The 21,305-nt window shown below is 40.5% G+C and overlaps 1 long non-coding RNA gene across 1 annotated transcript in view; it reads left to right on the top strand.

Moving 5' to 3' along the window:
- LOC310922164 overlaps nt 1-7,684 on the top strand; it is a 30,348-nt gene extending 22,664 nt beyond the window's left edge. Inside the window, exon 3 of the long non-coding RNA XR_014592322.1 lies at nt 523-7,684. This is a non-coding gene — a long non-coding RNA (uncharacterized lncRNA). The remainder of the gene's footprint in view (nt 1-522) is intronic.
- The last annotated feature ends 13,621 nt before the right edge of the window (nt 7,685-21,305 follow it).

Raw genomic sequence — 21,305 nt, 5'->3', positions numbered from 1 at the left:
GTTACTGTTAAAGCCTCTGTCTGGAGCACTAAAAGTGGCCAATAAGGGAATTGTGATGTGGACAGATGGTACCAGAGCCACATTTAAACAGCTGAAACATTCTTTGATGTCATCCCCAGCATTAGGACTGCCAGACTTAACTAAGCCTTTTGAATTATTCACATATGAGCAACTGAATGTTGCTCTGGGGATACTGGTGCAGTTCCTTAGAAAACCAGCAAAGACCTGTGGCCTACTTTTAAAAACAGCTGGACAGTGTCAGCCAAGGGTGGCCCAGGTGTTTGAAAGCTGTGGTGGCTACTGTTATATTGATCAGAGGCCCAAAAATTCACCCTTGGGTAGCACATTGTATTGTATGTACCCCATACAGTACTAACTGTACTTGAACAAAAGGGAGCCATTGGCTGTCCCCAGCAGGATGCTTAAATATCAGTCTGTGTTGTTGGAACAAGATGATGTTACCCTAAAAACAACTTCTGTTGTCAATCCTGCCATGTTTCTGTCCTCCACATTGATTGACAGTGTGCCTGAACATGATTGTTTACAAACCATAAAGAAGGCCCATTCCAGCAGACCAGACCTGAAGGACATTCCTCTAGAAGATCCAGATTGGGAACTGTATACAGATGGAAGCAGCTTCATGAGAGGTGGTAAATGAATGACAGGTTATACAGTGACAACCACAGACAAGGTAACTGAAGCAAAGGCCTTGCTACCAGATGTATCACTACAGAAAGCTGAACTGATTGTGCTGATGAGAGCTCTGGAACTGTGAAGAAAAGAAGGTAAAAGTATGGATTGATTCTAAATATGCATTTAGTGTTGTCCATGCCCATGGAGCCATCTGGAAGGAATGGGGGTTGCTGATGGCCCAAGGTAATGAGATTAAGCATGCTGAACAGATGTAGGCACTCCTGCAGAGTATTTGGAAGCCTACAGAGGTATCCATATAATGCATTGTAAAGCTCATCAAAAGGGGAAAACATCTCCTGAACTGGGGAATCGCATTGACGATGAAGCTGCAAAAGGAGCTGCAGGACAAGGCGTCCTAGCAGTAGTACCACAGAAAGAAATCAATCTGTCAGGGTTTACCCCAAAGTATGATCAGAAAGACCACTAGTTAATTGAGTCCCTTAAGGCTGAAATGAAAGAGAGCGGATGGGTGGTTACACCAACAGGACAGGTTGTAGTCCCACCCCTGCTCCTTTGAGAGATAGCTCAGCGGGTATATGAGGGCACCCATTGGGGAACAGAAAACCTTTTGAAACATCTGAAGAAGGTAGTAATGGGAAAGGGAATGACAGAAATTTTGCAATCCATAGTAAGCAAATGTAAAATCTGCCATCAAAACAATCCTAATATGAGCAAGAGAGTAGCGCTAAGGGAAACAAAGGCCAGAGACTATCGTTACAATTTGGGACAGCTCAAATAATGATACATAGAACTCCAGTTCTTCGGAGGGCGTTATAGCAAAGATTTATTGAAAGACAGACTCTTTTTTACACTGTTTCGGTACAATCAATATGATTGGTCATTTAGAGCAACACCTCTTGACCGTTTCTTACCAGTAAACAATAGTTAGAAAAACATCAGCTGCTACCAGTTTTCTACCTTAACAGTTTTCCACCTTAATGCTTTTTCACCTTCCAAGGATTGTTTTGATCCCTCCTTAAGATTTCCCAGGCCAGTATGAGAGAGTTCTGTACTTGGCTTTCCCACAGGCCCAAGCTACTGCCTGAAGCCTAAAAATCTATGTTCTGACCACTGTCAGTTCCCACAGGAGACCTCCCCAGAGATTATTGGCAAACAGATTTTGCGAAGTTACCACGCAAAGGAGAAAACAAGTACATACTGGTGTTGGTTGACAACTTCAGTGTCACCTGAGGCTTACCCCTGTCCTACTAACACAGTGAAAGAAGTGGTTAAAGTTTTGCTTAATCATGTAATTCCAAGGTTTGAGATTCCTTTGGGATTGTTGTCACATAGGGGACCATATTTCATTGCAACGGTAGTGGGGGAGGTTAGTCGAATTCCAGGAATTGTTTAGGATTTGCATAATCTGTACTGACCCCAAGTGAGTGGCAAAGTTGAATGTATGAACGGAACCCTTAAAACACAAATTAGTAAAATATGTCAAGAGACATCTATGACATGGGTTCAGGCCTTGCTGAGAATCCACATACAACCAAGGCAGAGAGACAACATGAGTACCTATGAAATATTGTATGGCAGGCCATATCAAATTCCACACATTCCAGGAGAAATTCACATGAGGGGGAAAATTGACTTTAAAAAGTATTTAATTGCTTTAAGCTCCACTTTGAAGAAGATCCAGAGATTTGTTGTGTTGGGGTATTGGAGGAGATAGGTCAGGTGCTAAAGGAACACTCTTCCCCAGGTTTTTAGAAGTCATCTGCTTGCCCTAAGAGAGAGAGTCCAATGGGGCAGCAGAGGAAACGAGATGTTACAGCTGTCCAGGTTCCAGCTAGACCACAAGGGCAGCCACAGCCAGCAGCAGTAGCCCCGTGCAGAGGAGGAAGTATAAAACCAAATCCATATGCCCAGTTAATGGCAATGAGGTACCAGGGCCCTCATAACCAGTGGAGGAGCCGGAGCCTGAAATCGAGTCCCTGCTATCTGACAGTTTCCATAATCTGCAAAAAGACGTGCAACCAGGCAGGCAAGGCTTTTTCGACTTGGTTGACTTAAGTTTGGGACCCTATGGGTCCAGGCATGCAACCAGATAGTGGCGAAGCAAGGTATTTGGGAACTTTAAACCAGGACACAGGTATTGATCCAATGTTTGTGAGGGAGTCAGGGCCCTTTCCTCTCTGGGAATGGCTTTTAATGAGTGTAAGAGAGAGGTTTGTTCACAGAGACAGCCTGCAGGACCACTATCATAGAATGCCCTGGAAGACCACTGAGGAAGGGATCCAATGCATGAGAGAAATGGCAGTATTGGAGATACTTTTTGGAAGGGACAGATAACACAATAATGACCCTGACAAGGTCAGGTGCACGGAGCAAATGTTGTGGAGCCTGGCATACCTAGGGCCATCCCAATATTCCAGTTTCATGGCAACGAGTGTCAAGGACAACCAAGATACAGTGGGTTCTGTAGCTAGCAAACACAGGAATTATGAGAGCATGGCCCATGGCTCGGTGCAGGCTCATGTCTCTGCTATGGTTAAGAGTCTCAAAGGGGGAAAAGAAGGAGGAGATGAGGAAGGAGATGATGGAGAAGAGTTTCCACATGGCACCAGTGTGAACCAGAGAACCAAACGTCAGAGCCCGATATCCCCCAGCTAGGGAAAGGGGGTACACCCCACAAGCTTACCTGTGGTTCTTCCTGTGTGAGCATAGGGAAGACATGAGAAGGTGGGATAGAAAGGCCACTTCTGCCCTGGAAGCATGGATGCGTCACATAAAGGAGGAAAACACTAACAAAGGGAATTCTGCCAAAATAAATGTAGCCTCAGCTTCCTGTGATGGAGCACCTAAGTATAATGGATGGGACGATGACATGTCTGATTCCCTTGAAGGGACCTCCAGGATGTACAGCCAGGGAGGCAACGGTAGCTAGGACTAGAGGGGCCCTGACTCTAGCCAGGTAGATACTGGGGAAAATCAGTTTTTTTGGACTATGTGAATCTGATGGCTTGGCACATCAGAACCACAAAAATACAAAGCTTTGGTTGACACTGGTGCACAGTGTACTCTAATACATTTGGGACATGTGGAGGCAGAACCCATTTCTATTGCTGGGCTGACAGGGGGATTGCAGCAGTTGACTGCTGGAAGCTGAGGTGAGCTTGATCTGGAAGGAGTGGCAGAAACATCCTATTGTGACTGGTCCAGAGCCATCATGTATTCTGGGAATATATTTTCTCTAAAATAGGTATTTCAAAGACTCAAAAGGACTTAGGTGGGCTTTTGGGCTACTTGCTGTAGAGGCAGAGGGCATTAGGCAATTGAACACCTTGCCTGGACTATCAGAAAATCCTTCTGCAGTAGGATGCCTGAGGGTGGAAGAACAACAAATATGAATTGCCACCTTGACAGTCCATTGCTGGCAGTATCAAACCAATCGAGATGCCGTGATCCCAATCCACAAGAGGTTCTGTGAGCTGGAGAGCCAAGGGATGGTCAGCAAGATCCACTCACCCCTCAACAGCCCCATTTGGCCTGTGCGCAAGTCTGATGTGGAATGGAGATTGAAAGTGGACTATCGTGGCTTGAATGAAGTTACACCATCGCTGAGTGCTGCTGTGCTAGACATGCTGTAGCTCCAGTATGAGCTGGAGTCCAAGGCAGTGAAGTGGTACACCACTGTTGACATTGCTACTATGTTTTTCTTTATTCCTCTGGCAGCAAAGTGCAAGTCTCAGTTTGCTTTTGCCTGGAGGGGTATGCATTATATTTGGAACTGACTGCTCCAGTGGTGGAAGCACAGTCCCATTTGCCATAGACTGATCCAGATTGCACTGGAAAAGGGTAAAGCTCCAGAGCATTTGCTGTACATAGATGACATCGTTCTGTGGCGGAGAATGGCAACCAAAGTATTTGAGAAAGGAGAGAAAATCATCCAAATTCTTCTGACAGCCATCTTTGCCATCAATAAGAGTAAAGTTAAGGGACCTGCCAGAGATCCAGTTCCTAGGAGTGAAGTGGCAAGATGGAAGATGTCAGATACCCGCCAAGGTCATCAACAAGACCACAGTGATATTTCCATTGACCAGCAAGAAGGAAACATAAGCTTTCCTAGGTGTCATAGGTTTCTGAAGAATGCACATCCCTGAGTACAGCCAGACTGTGAGCCTTCTTTATCTGGTAACATGCAAAAAGAACAATTTCTACTGGAGCCCTTAACAGCAGCAAGCTTTTGCCCAGATCAAGCAGAAGATTGCTCACGCAGTAGCCTTTGGCCCAGTCAGGACATGACCAGAGGTAAAGAATGTGCTCTACTCTGCAGCTAGGAACAGTGGTCTTTCCTGGAGCCTGTACTAGAAGGTGCCTGGTGAGACCTGGGCCCGATCACTTGGATTCTGGAGCTGAATTACAGAGGGTCTGAAGTTAACTACACCCCAATAGAGTAAGAAATCCTGGCAGCCTATGAAGGAGTTCAAGCCACCTCAGAGGTGATTTACACAGAGGCGCAACTTCTGACACCCCGACTACCGGTGCTGGGGTGGATGTTCAAAGGAAAGGTTCCCTCTACCCATCATGCCACCAATGCTACATAGAAAAAGTGGACTGCCTTGATTACACAGCACACCTGTATTGGAAACCCGAATCGCCCTGGGATCTTGGAGATAACTACAAATTTGCTTGAAGGTGACAACTTTGGTCTGACTGATAAAGAGGAGCAGGAACAGGTGACATATGCTGAGGAAGCTCCACCATACGACCAACTGCCAGCAGAAGAAACATGCTACCCTTGTTTCCCTGACAGTTCCTGTCGCATTGTAGGGATGAACCAAAAGTAGAAAGCATTCGCATGAAGCCCTTCACCTCAAGTTGCAGAAGGTACGAAAGGAGAAGGTAGAATGAGCCAACTTGATGAACTCAAAGCCGTCCAGTTGGCCCTGCAGATTGGTGAACGAGAGAAGTGCCCAAAGCTCTATGGCTACACTGACTGAGGGATGGTAGCCAATGCTCTTTGGGGGTGGCTGGAAAGGTAGAAAAAGGCCAATTGACAGCATAGAGGAAGACCAATCTGGCTTGCTGAAGAATGGCAAGACAGTGCCACTCAGGTAGAGAAGCTATCTGTGAAAGTCCGTTATGTGGATGCTCATGTGCCCAAGAGTTGGGTTAATGAGGAGCACTGAAACAATGAACAGGTAGATCAAGCTGCAAAAATCGAGATGTCAGAGATAAACTTAGATTGGCAACACAAGGGAGAGTTGTTTCTGGCTCAATGGGCCCACGATGCCTCTTGGCACCAGTGCAGACATGCCATCTATAAGTGGGCATGGGACTGAAGGGTGGATTTAACTGTGGACAGTATCTTCAAGGTTATCCATGACTGTGAGGCATACTCTGCAATTAAGCAGAGCAAGCGGGTGAAGCCTCTATGGTATGGTGGGCGGTGGTCCAAATATAAGTATGGAGAGGCCTGGCAGATTGATTACATCACACTACCCCAGACACACCAAGGCAAGCGCTATGTGCTCACAATGGTAGAAGCCACCACTGGATGGTTGGACACATGCCTGTGCCTCACGCCACTGCCCAGAACACCATCCTGGGCCTTGAAAACCAAGTCCTTTGGAGGCATGGTATCCCTGAGAGAATTGTGTCTGACAACAAGACTCATTTCAAGAATAGCCTTAAAAACACCTAGGCTAGGGAACATGGTATTGAGTGGGTGCACCACATTCCTTATCATGCACCAGCTGCTGGGAAAGTTGAGCAGTGCTATGGACTCTTAAAAACAATAATGAAGGCAGTTGGTGGTGAGACATTCAAGCAATGGGATCTTCATTTAGCACAGGCTACATGGTTGGTTAACACCAGAGATTCTAATAACCAAGCTGGCCCTGCCCAATCTGAACCCCTGCGTACGATAAGGATAAGGTTCTGGTGGTGCATTTGAGAGGTATGTTAGGAAACACTGTTTGGATTAATTCTGCCTCGAGCAAAGACAAACCCATTTGTGGGGTTGTTTTTGCTCAGGGACCAGATTGCACCTGGTGGGTGATGCAGAAGGACGGAGAGACACAATGTATACCTCAAGAGGACCTTATTTTGGGTGAACTGTCTGTAATACCATTCCTGTATCTAGATCTAGATGTATAGATGTATATAATTAGGGTAATTCATGTATATATATAGTTTAAAGGTCTAAGTTTGATGTAAAGTTGGTATAGGAAAAAAAATTGGGGTGGATAATGAGGAAGGTTAGGTTTTTCCTTTTATTTTTTCATTCTCTCAGGGAATTTTCTTCCCATTTGTTGCCCAGAAGACAATGAATGGACGGTACATAAGACACAAAAAATGTGGCTAGGTGTCTTGGCATTTCCATTGGAATGGTTCTGGAGGGGAGGAGGGAAGTGGTGTGGTTTTGGCAGTCTCTTAGCTGGGAGTAGGAGACTCTTGCCCTGGCTTGGAGGACCAACAGTGCTGGTGTTTGGTGCTGGACTTTCTCCTGCTCAGGGGGTGCGGCACTGCTGTGAAGTTTCTCCTGACGGCCTATTGGTTAGCCTGCTGTTTATAGTGAATCGTCACCAGACTGGGACTTTCTCTGCAGCACTCACTCTCACTAGAGGAGACTCTCACCTTTTGTCTCCAGAGAGAGAGAGCACCTTCCCCCACTGCTGGTGGACTGGAACCTCACCCGAGCTGCCATTCCCAGGATATTTTCACCCAACATATGAGGGCATGGGGAAATCGAGCCACTGTCCTTTCACCTTCTGTCTCTTACTGGGGCTGCCATTAACCCCTGGGGAGTCTCAGGGCTTGCATTGGAGCATCCCCTGAAGTAATGGGGGAGTCACTGCAGCCCTTCTGTTTTGACATGAGCCAACAGCGCCCCCTGCTGGTTGTGGTCATAACTACACCAAAAGGTAAAGTGCTTGACAGGCAGGAAAAATGCTGTTATTAGGTTTTCTTATTGGGTTTTCTGTCTTTAATGTTGCTGTTGCTTGTTTGTTCTTATATATATATTCTAGTAAAGAACTGTTATTCTTTTCCCTATATCTTTGCCTGAATGTCTCATAATTTCAAAGATATAATAATTTGGAGGGAAGGGGTCATCTTTTCTACTCCAGGAAGGTTCATGCCTTCCTTGGCAGACCCCTGTCTTTTTAACCAAGACAGTCTTGTTATCCAGACCCATAGGATTGGACATGCCTGCTGTGGTGGTTTGAAGTGGCTTGGTTTTTGGTTAAGGGAAAAAAAACTTCAGACACGGAAGAAATTCTCTCTGTAAAGAACATTCCAACTTCCTCTGTGTCTGGCAGGGCCAATTCCTGACTAGTTCTGAGAACTGGCACAGAGTTAGCCAATTAGAGAAGCTAGAACTGTCTCTAGAAATACCATATTTAAGAAAGGAAAAACTGTGAAAAGGTGTCTCTTCTGGCTTTTGGTGAAGTGGCTGGACTGTGGAACCCTGGCCTGGGCCAGGCCAGGCCCTGCTCTGCCTCCAGGGCCACTGAGATCCTGGCCGCTCCTGCTGCTGCCTCAGGGCTGAAATTCTTTTGTAAGGCTATGGTGATGATGCCTAAAGAGGCTGACCTGGAACAGAGGTTAGACAGTGTTAAAGGAATAAAGTAGGTAGTTATTGAAAGGTCTTCAAAGGATACACCTTGAGCAGTACAGGAGCCTGGCTGTGGCTTTGCCCAGGATGGACTATTGGGATATTCGAGAGATGGGACTACTGAGAGACATGTTAAAAGGATGATTTATTGTTCTTATCTTCATCAGTCTCAGAGGGTAAGAACATTTTCACATCAATAGCTGCTGCATCTCAAGTTACAATGCCTTACAAAGATTTATTAGCCAATAAACTACTGCCACAAAGTTTGTTAGTGTCTTTAAACCAATCATGAATTATTTTGTTTTACATGTTTTGCCACAGTGCGGATTTTCCTAACCAATCGTTTAATGCTACACAAAGCTACATTACTACCTTTATAACTATTTATATAGCTAAACTTTAAACTCTAAAACGTTCTACTACCTAGCTTAACATGTTTCTGCTTAAACTACAAATCCACATTCTTGCTTCTGGTCGCTAAATCTGGAAGCCTCTTCCAAGATCTTAAATCAAACCCTGTATTCATTTCTATGTCTGGGCCTGTAGACACAAGACCCTGGGAGTTTTCTGTGCCTTGATTTCCTACAATGGACCCAAGATGTATGCAAGATGGATGACCAGTCACGAGTTTTCACACTTTTATAAGTTTTGGCCCATTTACATATTGAGGTCAATTGTCCAATTACAGCTTCAGGTTATGCAGTCCCATCCTCCCAGTTTTCTCTCCTCAATTCGCAGTTGTTTACACTTTTTTGAGACCAAAGCTGCAACAGTGTCCTTGGTTCTCATGCTGGAAAAGGATTGTTTTGTCTAACTACCCTGTGAAGAGAACTTGCTAACACTTTATATAAAGTTCAGAGTCACACACTAAGGCAGTACAGAATCTAAAAAATATGAAAGCTAAAACTTAAGGCATCAATAAGGACATGATACACCAGACTATTTTCCTTGTAATTCATTAAATGCATGGAGGGATGAGCAAAGGCACCCGTGCTGAAGAAAGTAGATGCTGAAGTAGCTGTGATCTAACAAGAAGTTTGAACAGAGAAAGAGAGAGGAGAACCTTTCTCCCAGGTATAGAAGACAACCGCTGGAAGATCAGACAACTACAGAAGCTGAGCTGGCTAGCACTGCAGACCTCCTGGCCCTGGTACAGTGGAAGCCATCGCAGAGAGAAACTCAAGGCAAGAACAAGAAGTGAAGACGCCACGTCTGACTCTGATGAGAGAGGATGTTGACAATGACATTGCTGGCTCAAGAGGATGTAACAGGGACTCGATAACCGAAAAGATTGTGTTGCTAAGGGAACAGGGACAAGGGGGTCTGAGTGGAAAATTTTGTGCAGAAGTTAGAGAACTATAAATACTGTAATCAGTGTAATAAAACTGGCTTTGCTTGCATACAGCATGGTCCACCTCTTTTAATCGCTGCAAACCTCTGTTCCCAGAGACAGAAGAAGAGAACCTTTGCTTCTATACTAGAACACCTCATCCTTAAAATTGTACCCCATTAGCCAAAGACAGACCTTGAAAACAGTTGTGGGAAAAACTGTAAGTCAATGGGAGGGGCTTTTTACATTTACATTGAAGAAAAGATTTATTTTTGAAGTGGTAAACTGAATGAAAATCCCAGTGGTCTAGTAGTTAAGATTCAGCGCTCTCACCCAGGTTCAATTCCCAGACAAAAAAACCAACAAAACACTACCTAGAGAAAGACTGTTTTGAGAAAGGATAGTTGTTTGCTAAGATTGTTTTGAGAAGAAACTTTCTTGAGAAATTTTTCCTTGGGAAAAAGCAGCTGCTAGCAGGCTAAAATCTCTCAGGCCTACAAATAGCCACTGGCTTGTTGGAGGTTAAGTTTGCTCCTTTTTTATTTTAAAGAATTTTTTCCCATAAGTTACTAAAGAGACTAAGTGGTAGATACTTAAGGGTACTTGACCAAAACAAAAACATAGCCAAAGGTTTTGTTTTTCTTATCTGTTGTAACTCCAGAAAGGAGGGAGTAACTGCCTTCCATGATAACAAGCCACCTGTTAAAAATCGAGTGAGGTATTATCTCTTATCTCTGCTCAGTCTTTCACTATCCCCATAAGAATATCTTTTGTTAACGCACCATCAAAACTCACCAATGGCATGACACATTTCATCACCCTATTTTAAGATGCTCTACTTGAAAGCAGAAGAGCAACCATTTTCCACCTAGATAAAAAGGAGCTGCAAGTGTCACCAGGCACTCCGATGTTTCCCACAGGACTCTCAAAAGAATACCAGACCCACTTCGGGACCCCTGGCTCCACAAGACCATCATCTCTGCTTCCAACAAGACCACATCTGCCACTCCAGGAGGGCTGACTTTAGACTGTTTCCAATGCCCTGATTAACAAGGCATCAAGTTGTATTTTCTGACTCTGTCAGAGGTTTTGTTTCTGTTTTTTTTCTGAGATTCCTTGTTTGTTTGTTTGCTTATTCTTTTTGTACTACAACATTTGTATTTTTAATATCCTTAATAAAAAACTGCTATACCTATTCCCAAAATCTTTCCCTGACAGCCTTTTAATTGCAAATTTATAATAATTTGAAAAAGGAGAGGGAGAAGCTTGCATTCCAAAAGAAGCTCCAATCTTCCTTGGCAAATACCTGTCTATTCAAACCAAGACAGATTTTGGTGCCCAACGTGGGGCTCGAGGGCATTGAGAGGAAAAAGGAATAGCAGTTCTTAGGTGACCTAAATTCTTGTGTATAAAAACCTTGTTGTTCAGCATTATGTAGTCCAGTTTTCCCTAGTTTGAGTAGCATGTAGTTGTAGCTGTATTTCTGCCATTTGCAAGCCCTTATCTAAACATAGGCCCTATAACTACGGCTACTGTGGCTGTCATCCAGTTTATTTTATGAATTAATAAAGTGAAGAAGTCATAGATTTTTAATTTCCTCTGGAAGGCAAGCACCTAGATTCAAGGCTATCATACACTAACTGTGTTTTTGGGGTTACTTTAAAAATAGTACTTTCTGTGAAGAAATGACAGCAGAAAAAGTTTTCTCTCAACCCTTCACCCAGCTCTTTGAGTCTACCTCACCAGTTTATGAAGGATTTAAATCTTCTCTGAATGCTAATGATATCATACAGTGGCTGGTGTTGCTAATAAGCCTATTCTATTTAGCATTCAGAGATAAGGGAAGATTGACCTAGATAACCACGCTGATACCTGAAGCCAGGGATACCGATAATAAGAGAGGGTTGGACTGAGACAGGTGTACGTCCGACCACTATGGTTAATCCTACGAAGTCCGTTTATTATGTGCAGTGCAGCAACTTATATACTATTTTACATTGTTTATACATATAACAACTTTTTCATTGGCACACAGCAAAGGAAAGAATGTAAACACACATTGTTTGGTTTACTTTGAAGGTGGCTAACACCTGCACACTAACAATTCTATTCAATGACCTTCAACACCCTATTATCTTTCCCAAAGACCTTAATATCTAATTCTAACTGTGCCACAGCTAACTGAGAATTTTTTGCTGCGTCACTGGCCTTGGGCCTCAACTAGGCCTCAGCTAGGCCTCAGGTTAGGCCTCAGTCAAGGTAGTTCAATATTTATATATAAATCATGTTTTCTTTCCCTAAGAAATTTAGCAACAGATACCTACCCCACAGAATAGGGATACAACCCCAGAGCCTGACCCTGTCCCACAGCCTGCCTCAGAAAAGACCCACCCGGATTGAGCTGAAGTTCTAGTAAAAAAGATGCGCGAGATGGGGCAAATGCTGAGAAAGTACATTTGCCCAGCTCATGAGGAACCCTCCCCCTGCCCCAAAAAAGCAGAGTCTGATGGTGCAGCAATGGAACCCACAGACATTACAACTGTCCAGGTTCCAGCTGAACCACAGGAGCAGCCACAGCCAGCAGCAGTCGCCCCTGTGGAAACAAGGAAGTCTAAAATAAAAGTGATGCAGTCTAGTAGTAAAGATAAGAAAAAAGAGCCTTCACAATCCACAGAAGAACCACAACTTGAAATCATCACCGAGTCCCTATCATATAAAAGTCTATGTAATCTGCAAAAAGATATTGTACGACAGGGACGTGAAACTTATACAGCCTGGCTACTTCAGGTCTAAGACCTTATGAGTACAGGCGTACAACTAAATGGTGGTGAGGCAAAGAATTTGAAACCCTTGACCCAGAACTCAAGTATAAATCAGATATTTGTAAGAAAGCAAGAGTCCCTTTTCCTTTGGGAACGACTTTTAACAAGTGTGAGAAAGAGATTTGTCCACAAAGACAGAATACAAGAGCATAACAATAGACTGCACTAAAAGACCCTTAAAGAAGAGATCCAACAGCTGAGAGAAGTGGCAGTATTAGAAGTACTTTTTAAAAGAACTAGACAGCATGATAATAACCCCAACAAAGTGAGATCCACAAGACACATGTTGTGGAATCTAGCAACTCATGGGCCATCTCAATACGCCACATTCCTCACAACAATTAATGCCGAAGACAACCAAAAAACAGTGAGTTCTGTCACCAACAAACTCAGAAATTATGAAAGTATGATCAGTAGCCCAATGCAGGCGCATGTCTCTGCTGTGGTGAAAGAACTCAAAAAGGAGATGAAGAAAATAAAAGAGGAGATGAGGAGAAACAGTTCCCATGTAGCACTGGTGCGAGTCACAAGCCCCAGAGTCAGAGCCCAACGACCCCAGCTAAAGAAAGAGAGTACACCCCACAAGCTGACCTGTGGTTTTATCTCCGTAACCATGGAGAGGACATGGGAGTGTAGTATGAGAAACCCACTTCTGTCCTGGCAGCACGAGTACGTGAGCTTAAAGAAAGAAGCACTCACCGAGGGGGTTCCACAAAAATGAAGGTAGCCTCAGCCTCCCATGACCAAGCTACCAGGTATTACAAAGGTGAAAATGCTATGTCGAACCCCCTTGTAAAAACCTCTACTATATATGTCCAAGAAGAGAATGATAACCAGTGCTAGAGGGACCCTGCCTCTAGCCAGGAAGAGGCACGGGAAAATCAGATTTTTTGGACAGTGTGGATTCGATGGCCTGGCACATCAGAGCCACAGAAATATGAAGCTTTGGTCAACACTGGGTCTCAGTGTACTCTAAAGCCATCAGAACATGTGAGGGCAGAACCAATTTCCATTGCTGGAGTGACAAGAAGGTCACAAGAATTGACTCTGTTAGAAGCGAAAGTAAGCCTAACCAAAAAGGAGTAGCAGAAACATCTGATTGCGACCGGCCCAGAAGCCCCGTGTATTTTGAGCATAGACTTCCTCAAGAATGGCTATTATAAAGACTCTAAAGAACTCAAATGGGCTTTTATGATAGCTGCTGTGGAAGCAGAGAAAATTAAGATATTGAACACCTTGCTTGGACTATTGAAGAACCCATCTGCAGTAGGACTCCTGAAGGTAGAAGTGCAACAAGCACCTGTTGCCACCTCGACGGTGCACTGCCAGCAGTATCAGACAAATCGAGATGCCATGATCCCCATCCACAAGATGATCCGAGAGCTAGAAAGCCAAAAGGTGGTCAGCAAAACCCACTCACCTGTCGCCCCTGACTTTCTTGCTTTCGAGTGTTTGAGTCTTTGCAGCATCGTTCTCACGCTGCTTCACATAAACAATATTGTATTCTTAGAAATTATCTATATGTTTTGCATAGTTGTTCTCTGAGAGAGAAGCTCAAGGAGCCAAATAAGAAAAACTTAAAAGTCCTGTTGGGGAAGCATAAAAAGTTTTTAAGAATCAAGAAGAGAAGTACAAACAAGAAATAAAAAGTTTGTAGCAGTGGTACAAGAAGAAAAGAGAAGAGAACGCAGTCATGGATGGGGACCACTCAAGTGAGACCAGCCTCAGCTGGGCAGAGACCAGTGTGCAAATTGTAAAAAGTTTGGCCACTGGAAAAATGAGTGTCCAGAACAAAAACGAAGCAGACACAAAAGACAGTGAAAGGAGGGAGTAGTAACACATGTACAAAAAGACTGAGGGGAACCAGGGGTGTCTACCCCAGCAAACCTGCTGGTTATAAAAATGAAGCTGGGAGAAGAAGAAGAAAAAGTAAAATTTTTAGTTAACACTAGAACAATGTATTCTGCTTTAAACAAAGCTTTAGTACCTATTAAAAAAAATTATGTTACAGTAGTAGGAGCAACTAGCCAATCTAAAAAAGCATATTTTTGTAAACCATTAAAATACAAGTTTAAGAAACGATAGAGCATTCATAAATTCCTGTATCTACCAAATTCCCCAAAACCCCTTCTAAGAAGGGATTTACTAAAATTACTACAAGTAAACATTAAATTTAAAAAAAGAAAAATTGTTCTAAAAGTAAACAACAAGCAATATGTAGAGGTGTTAAGCCTAATACTAACAGCAATCAAAGTCGAAGAAGAAATTGACAAAAAAATACTAAACCAAGTATTCCCCGAAGTATAAGCCTCTGATGTGCCAAAAAGAGCAAAAAATGCTACCCCTATACAAGTTAAGCTTAAAGAAAAAAGGCAGCCAATTAAAATTAGACAATACCATTTTAAAAAATAGAAAAAGAATTAGCCCCATAATAAAAAAAATTACAGTCAAAATTACTAAAAGAATGTCAATCCAACTTTAATATCCCCATACTACCTGTTCAAAAACCAGATAAGTCATATCAACTAGTACAAAACTTACAAGCAGTAAATAAAATAACTGTAAATCTTTATCCTATAGTAGCCAACCCATATACACTGCTAACGTGCCTAACACCAAAGCTAACTTGGTTTACAGTTTTAGACTTAAAGAACGCCTTCTTTTGCATTCCTATCCATGAAGCCAGTCAACAAAATTTTTGCATTTGAATAAGAAAGCCCAAGAAGCAGGCGCAAAACTCAGCTCACCTGAACAGTACTCCCACAAAAAATTTAAAAATTCTCCTACTTTCTTTAAAGAACAACTCACAAAAAATCTAAAGTCCTGAAAAGCCCACCAAAAAAAAAAAAAAAAGCTACTACAATATGTAGACAACCTGCTAATAGCCACTAAAACAAAAAAAGCATGTGTAGTCTAAACAGTTAGCCTCGAACTTTTTAAGACTCCAAAAGTACCAAGTATCAAAGAAAAAAGCTCAAGTAGTAAAACAGAAAGTAATCTACTTAGAGTATGAAATTAGCGCTAAAGAGCAGACTTTGAGACAGAGCCGTTAAGAAGCAATTTGCCAGACTCCCAAGCCTCAGACCACAAAAAATCTGCAAACTTTTTTTAAAATGACAAAATAGTGTAGATTATAGAGCTACAATTATAAACTACTCATCAAACCCCTATATGCACTCATTGCAAATAAAGATAAAAACCTTCAGTAAACAAAAGAAGCCAACTAAGCCTACAAACAGCTAAAAAGACCTCTCATGTCAGCTCCAGCCTTAAGACTGCCCAATGTAAATAAACCATTCTACCTGTTTTCCCATAAAAATAGCAATTTGACCTAAAAATATTAGCCGAAAACCTGAGCCCATGTCAAAAGGCAGTTGCCTATTTTTCAAAACAGCTAGATGCAACAGCTAAGGGATGGCCTGAGTACCTCAAAGCTGTCACAACAGTTATATTAAATATTCAAAAAGCACACAAACTCACATTAGGCTAGACGACTGTCACCCTGATTCTTTAGCCTTCTGATTGTTTACATATTTCTACTGGAGTTTCTCACACATTTAACATAAACAAAAGTAGATTGTTTACACATTCCTCTCTGTGATGGACTGCTGGTTTAACCACTGGGGTCAGCGGGGTGTTCCTCTCGTCCCCCAATCCTTGATCAAATTCCAAATCCTATTTAAACCCCAAATCATAATAAACTACCTTTTTCTCTGCTCACCTCTCAACCTGACATGTCATTCTTTTGTGTTGTGAACAGCTACAGAAGATGACTGTGCTGGTGTCCCACGCAGTGTCTGCAGTGCTAAAAGTCAAAAGTAGACACTAGCTCTCCTCACAAAAGTTCCTAAGATACCAAGCCATCATAGTAAAACAAGACAATGTAGAGATAGTTGTAACTAGCATCGTCAATCCAACTTCTTTCCTCTGCAGAAACCAAAAAAATCCAGTAAAACATGATTGCACAGAAACCATTAAAGCCATCTACTCCAGCCACCTAGATCTGAAAAACATCCCTCTCATAGACACAGAAACCTGGTTTACTAATAGATGCAGCTATGTTATTAGTAAGAAACAATATACCAGATATGCAGTCGCTACCTGTAGAGGGGTCATTAAATCCAGACCCTTACCAGCAAACACCTCTGCACAAAAAGCTGAAGTAATTGCGCTAATCCATACTCTCGAAATGACAAAAAAAAAAAAAACAAGACAAAAAAAAAACAACAACCCAAAACATTTATACAGATTCAAAATATGCTTTTAGAGTAGTGCACACACATAAAGCCATTTAGAAAAAAGAAAACTACTGAACTTGCAAAAAAACCTCATCAAACATGCAACAAAGATACTGCGACTGTTAAAAGCAGTCCAATTACCTGAAAAAGTAACAATCATGCATAGAAATGCCCATAAAAAGTGAGCTTAAAATTAGAAAAAACAAACCAAACTGGCGGATAGGGAGGCAAAAAAAGCAGCAAAAAGTAAAATAACAACAGAAGGGGCTTTAGTTCCAGACAAGCAAATTCCCCTCAAAGGTAAGCCAGTATATAATAAAAAACCAAAAAGTTAATTGAAAATCAAAAAAGAACATATAACCAAAAAGAGTAGGCAATTACAAAAGACAACAATATAGTCATCCCTTCTTTTTTATTATAATCATTAGTAAGAAAGAAACATCGAAAGACACATTAAAAAATAGATGCCCTATATAACTACCTAATTAAAAAAATAGTAGCTAGAAATTTATACTCCACTGTTGCTCAAGTAACTCAACACTGTGATCTTTGCCTCCAAACCAATCCCAAAAATATACCTAAACCAAAAATGAGCCAAATTAAGAGGCCAGGGGCCTGGAAAACAATGGCAAATTAATTTTACTAATTTGCAAAAAAAAACAAAAAAAAACAAAACAAGTATTTATTAGTATTAACAAATACCTTTTCAAGATAGCCAAAAGCCTTCCCCACAAAGACTACAAAAGCCCAAAAAGTAACTAGTGTTGTTACAAAAAAAATAGTACCACACTTCAGAGTTCCAGACACAATATCCTCAGACAAAAAAACACACTTCATTTCAAAGATAGTATAACAGATCAGTTGTCACCTAAGCATAAATTGAAAACTCCACATTCCATACCACCCTCAATCAAGTAGCCAAGTAAAGAAAATAAATCATTTAATTAAGCAACAAATTGTAAAATTGAGTCAAAAAGTTAATTTACCCTGGTCCAAATCCCTCTCGTTAGCACTGCTAAGAATTCAAACCAAACCTAAAACTAAAGAACTTAGCCCCTTTAAAATGCTGTACAAAAAACCATATAAAGTACAAAAAGAGTTGTCTTCTCAAGTTAAAGAAGAAGCATTGACTACTTATATAGTAGCCTTGAGTAAACAACTCAGAGCCATTAAAAAACATGTGGCTAGAACTCAGAGTACAGGGCTTGATACACCAGTACATGACATACGACCTAAAAACTACGTGTATGTTAAGTCTCTTGCAGAGAAAACCTTAAAACCACAGTAAAAAAAACCATACCAAGTGCTCCTTACTCCTTTCACTGCAATTAAAAATAAAAAACAAAGTGCTTGAATACACCACAGCCAAGTTAAAAAATGTTCCAAAAAATTCTCAGAAAGTAACACCAAGTAATAGTAAACTAAACCTAAAATTTACCCAAACAAAATAAATGCATTGTGGCCAAAAACACCTATTAACTCAAGCCACAGTAAATGTGTTCAAAAAATTATTCTGTTTCTAATCATAATTATATTTCAAGAATCAAAATGTGCATCTAACTTAAGCAACACTGAGTAGCCATAATCCCAAACTTTTATCCAGTACACTGGATTCATAAGAAAGAATTCTAATTTAGTAGATCTAAACTTATTAACAGTAGTTATGCATAGAAACCAAGTATATAAAAAACAAAAATAGCAAAACCAAAAGTTATAGTCACTCCAAAAAACCTTAAAAGAAGTAATTACAGTAAGATGTCAAATAATTAATAAAACTATCCATTAAAAAGCCATCAAAATTAGTGTCTCAGTCTCTCCCACAAACACAAAAAATTTGTAATCATTTAAATGAAGAAAATTGTTAGTATAGCTTTACTTTAAAACAGACTGTAAAAGTAATTTGTCTTTAGATGCAAAATACTATTAAAATTTCATTCAAATTTAAACACCAAAACTGAGCCTGTTACAGCATATACCAGTACTCAAGCCCAAACTCAAGTTACACCACTAAAACTCAAGCCTAAAATTTATGAAGTTAACCCATACGTAATTAGAAACTCAAGCCAGCAACAACTATTTTTTAATCCAAAGTAATCCCTAAAACAAGTTAAATTACTAATGCAAATTAATATTTCAGAAGTCCAGCCACCCTGTGCTCCATTTCTGAAAACGTTTTGAAAGTTAAACCAAATATTTACAAAAACAAACACACCTTAGAGATAAACAGCAAAAAGATCTAACCAAAATGCTAGAGACAAGAGAGTCCTAAACAAAATCAATTCAGAAATAGTAATAAATAAAATAACCTCTGCAGCAAATAATTTAGCAAAATTAAAACAGCCCCTACAATCATTTCTACTGGCATTAAAAACTAATCAATAGCAAGTTTCAAAAGTATTACCAAAATAGAAAAAAGCTAAAAACCTAGACCATAAACTAATAATAAAAGCACTTAATATAGCTCAAAACAATATATCTCTAACTCTCAGTTGTATGCAAGCACAATTGTAAATGCAATCAACCGCTGCCCTAATCATTAAAAAAAAAGTGAAAGTATCTTCCCAATTAAAATCCAAAAAGCTATTTAAGATAATGCTAAAATTTAAAAAAACCCTTCAATCCTAGTGGACCCTAGTAAATTTTACCTATAATCCCACCAACAACAAAGCCACTGCCTTTGTGCTCACTATACCTAATACCACAACCTATATAATACATCCCATTATCCCATTAAGATTAAACCATAATAACACAATACTTTATCCCATTGAACATAAATTGTGAGCCCAGACAGTAAACAAAAAGTAGCAAACTATAAATTTAAAATCTTGCATTACTCGAGTGCAGCGAAATTTTATATGTGAAAGCAACACAATTAATGCTCAAAATGTCTCGACACTAAGCAAAGCCTTTGCCATTTTAAAATTCACCCAAATATTAATCAAAATACTATAATTGTATACATAAGCCATAGTTGTATATACTTAAAAACTGCTTGTACATTTCTAGAAATAGATAAAAAAAATATATCTCTACCTACTAAAGACCATTCTAATTTTTGTATCTGCAATTTCATTAAAATTGTTAAGTGTAACTTTTCATATTTAGTGCCGATAGTATCCCACGAATTGATCAAGTCTAATTATACAGCCTATCACCAATTGTTATCCACACCAATTAGAATGAACCTAACCCTAGTAAAACAAGTAATAAAACATAAAAATCTAGTAAAAATTATAAAAGAAATTCAAGAAAACAGACAAAAAACATTAATAACTGTCCAAAATAATACAAAAGAAATAAGTTAAGTCCTGCAAAAAGTAAAACAAAACACAAGCCACAAGTAGTAAGATACACTCTTTAAATAGTCACCAACAGCAACTGAAATCTTAAACAACTTATGTCACCCCATTATTATTTTGCTAATATTAGTAGAGATAAACTTAATAATGTCTATTGCAATACTTATATAGAAGTAGAAAATACTAAAGCAGATAGCAACTTTGACCTAATTATCTAAAATACATAAAATAATATTAAAAAAAAATTAGAATAATTGACTAAAAGCTAAAAAAAGAGCCCCAATAGTAGTAAAAAATTTTACTAAGTTTATAAAACAGGAGAGAATGAGACATAGATTTGAAAAATCCCAGCTGATCCTTTATAGTACATTGAAGAACATATACTGTATATTAGAATGTATTCCAAGTAGTATTTTAGAATGAGATGGCATTTAGTGAACATCAAATGCTGTGTCTGTTACCCTTTTGCATATTTTTAAGTACCACATGTATGAGGAACCTTCGGCATAATCCGAAGAAGAACTAGCCTAAACAGCAGAATAACAGGGCTAAAGGCGCAGATAAAGAAAAGAACACAGACTCTAAGATAGTATGTTCCCTTGAAAAGATGCCAAGAAGGCCAAAGCACACACGGGAGAGATAAAGGTGAAGAGGTGAATGCCTGAAGACCACCATCACAATGGACTAAGCATGCCAAGAAGGGCATGGAGTTAATTACCATACCAAGCGAGGATGGGCAGGGTCAGGGAATGAATATGTATGAAGAGGGACCATGGAATGTCATGCATATGTAAGAATTTAAGGAAAAATAAAGGGGGCAAGTTCCCTGGTGAGTGCGCATGTATTTGGTGAAATTATTCCCCACGAATCTCGACGTCAATAAATACATACCACTCTAACAACTATTATTAGTTGTGGAGTTCTTTCCCTGGCGTTTCAGAACTGCCAGGCAGAAGAACGAGAAACTGCCTCTCTCCCTGCCACCAACTCCCCTTGGAAATCCCAGCTCGGTTCTCATTCATCGCAGCAGCCTCAGAGCTAGAGAGGATGGAGGGTGGGGACAACCCCCACCCCTGGCCACAAAACAAAACGAAACAGATCAAAGACCCCAAAAATGGGATTGAACAATAAACCATCCCCAAGACACTTTTCAACAACTGCACCCATCTGATTTTGTTCCTTTGCATGAGTAATTCTTGGGTTTCTCTCACTAGTATTGATGCCGTTTGGGTTTTGCCTTTTTTTCTTTTATATGTTCTCTGTATTCTTCACACATCTATTTATAACTCTTTCACCTATTGTATTAGTAGCTAGTTTTCCCAATACTTTGCCATGGTCTTTCCCTAAGCAAAAAGA

The sequence above is a fragment of the Zosterops lateralis genome (assembly GCF_965231275.1).
Source record: "Zosterops lateralis genome assembly, chromosome: W".
Lineage (NCBI taxonomy): Eukaryota > Metazoa > Chordata > Aves > Passeriformes > Zosteropidae > Zosterops > Zosterops lateralis.
The sequence above is the reverse complement of the archived record's forward strand: the minus strand, read 5'-3'. Positions and strand labels throughout refer to the sequence as shown.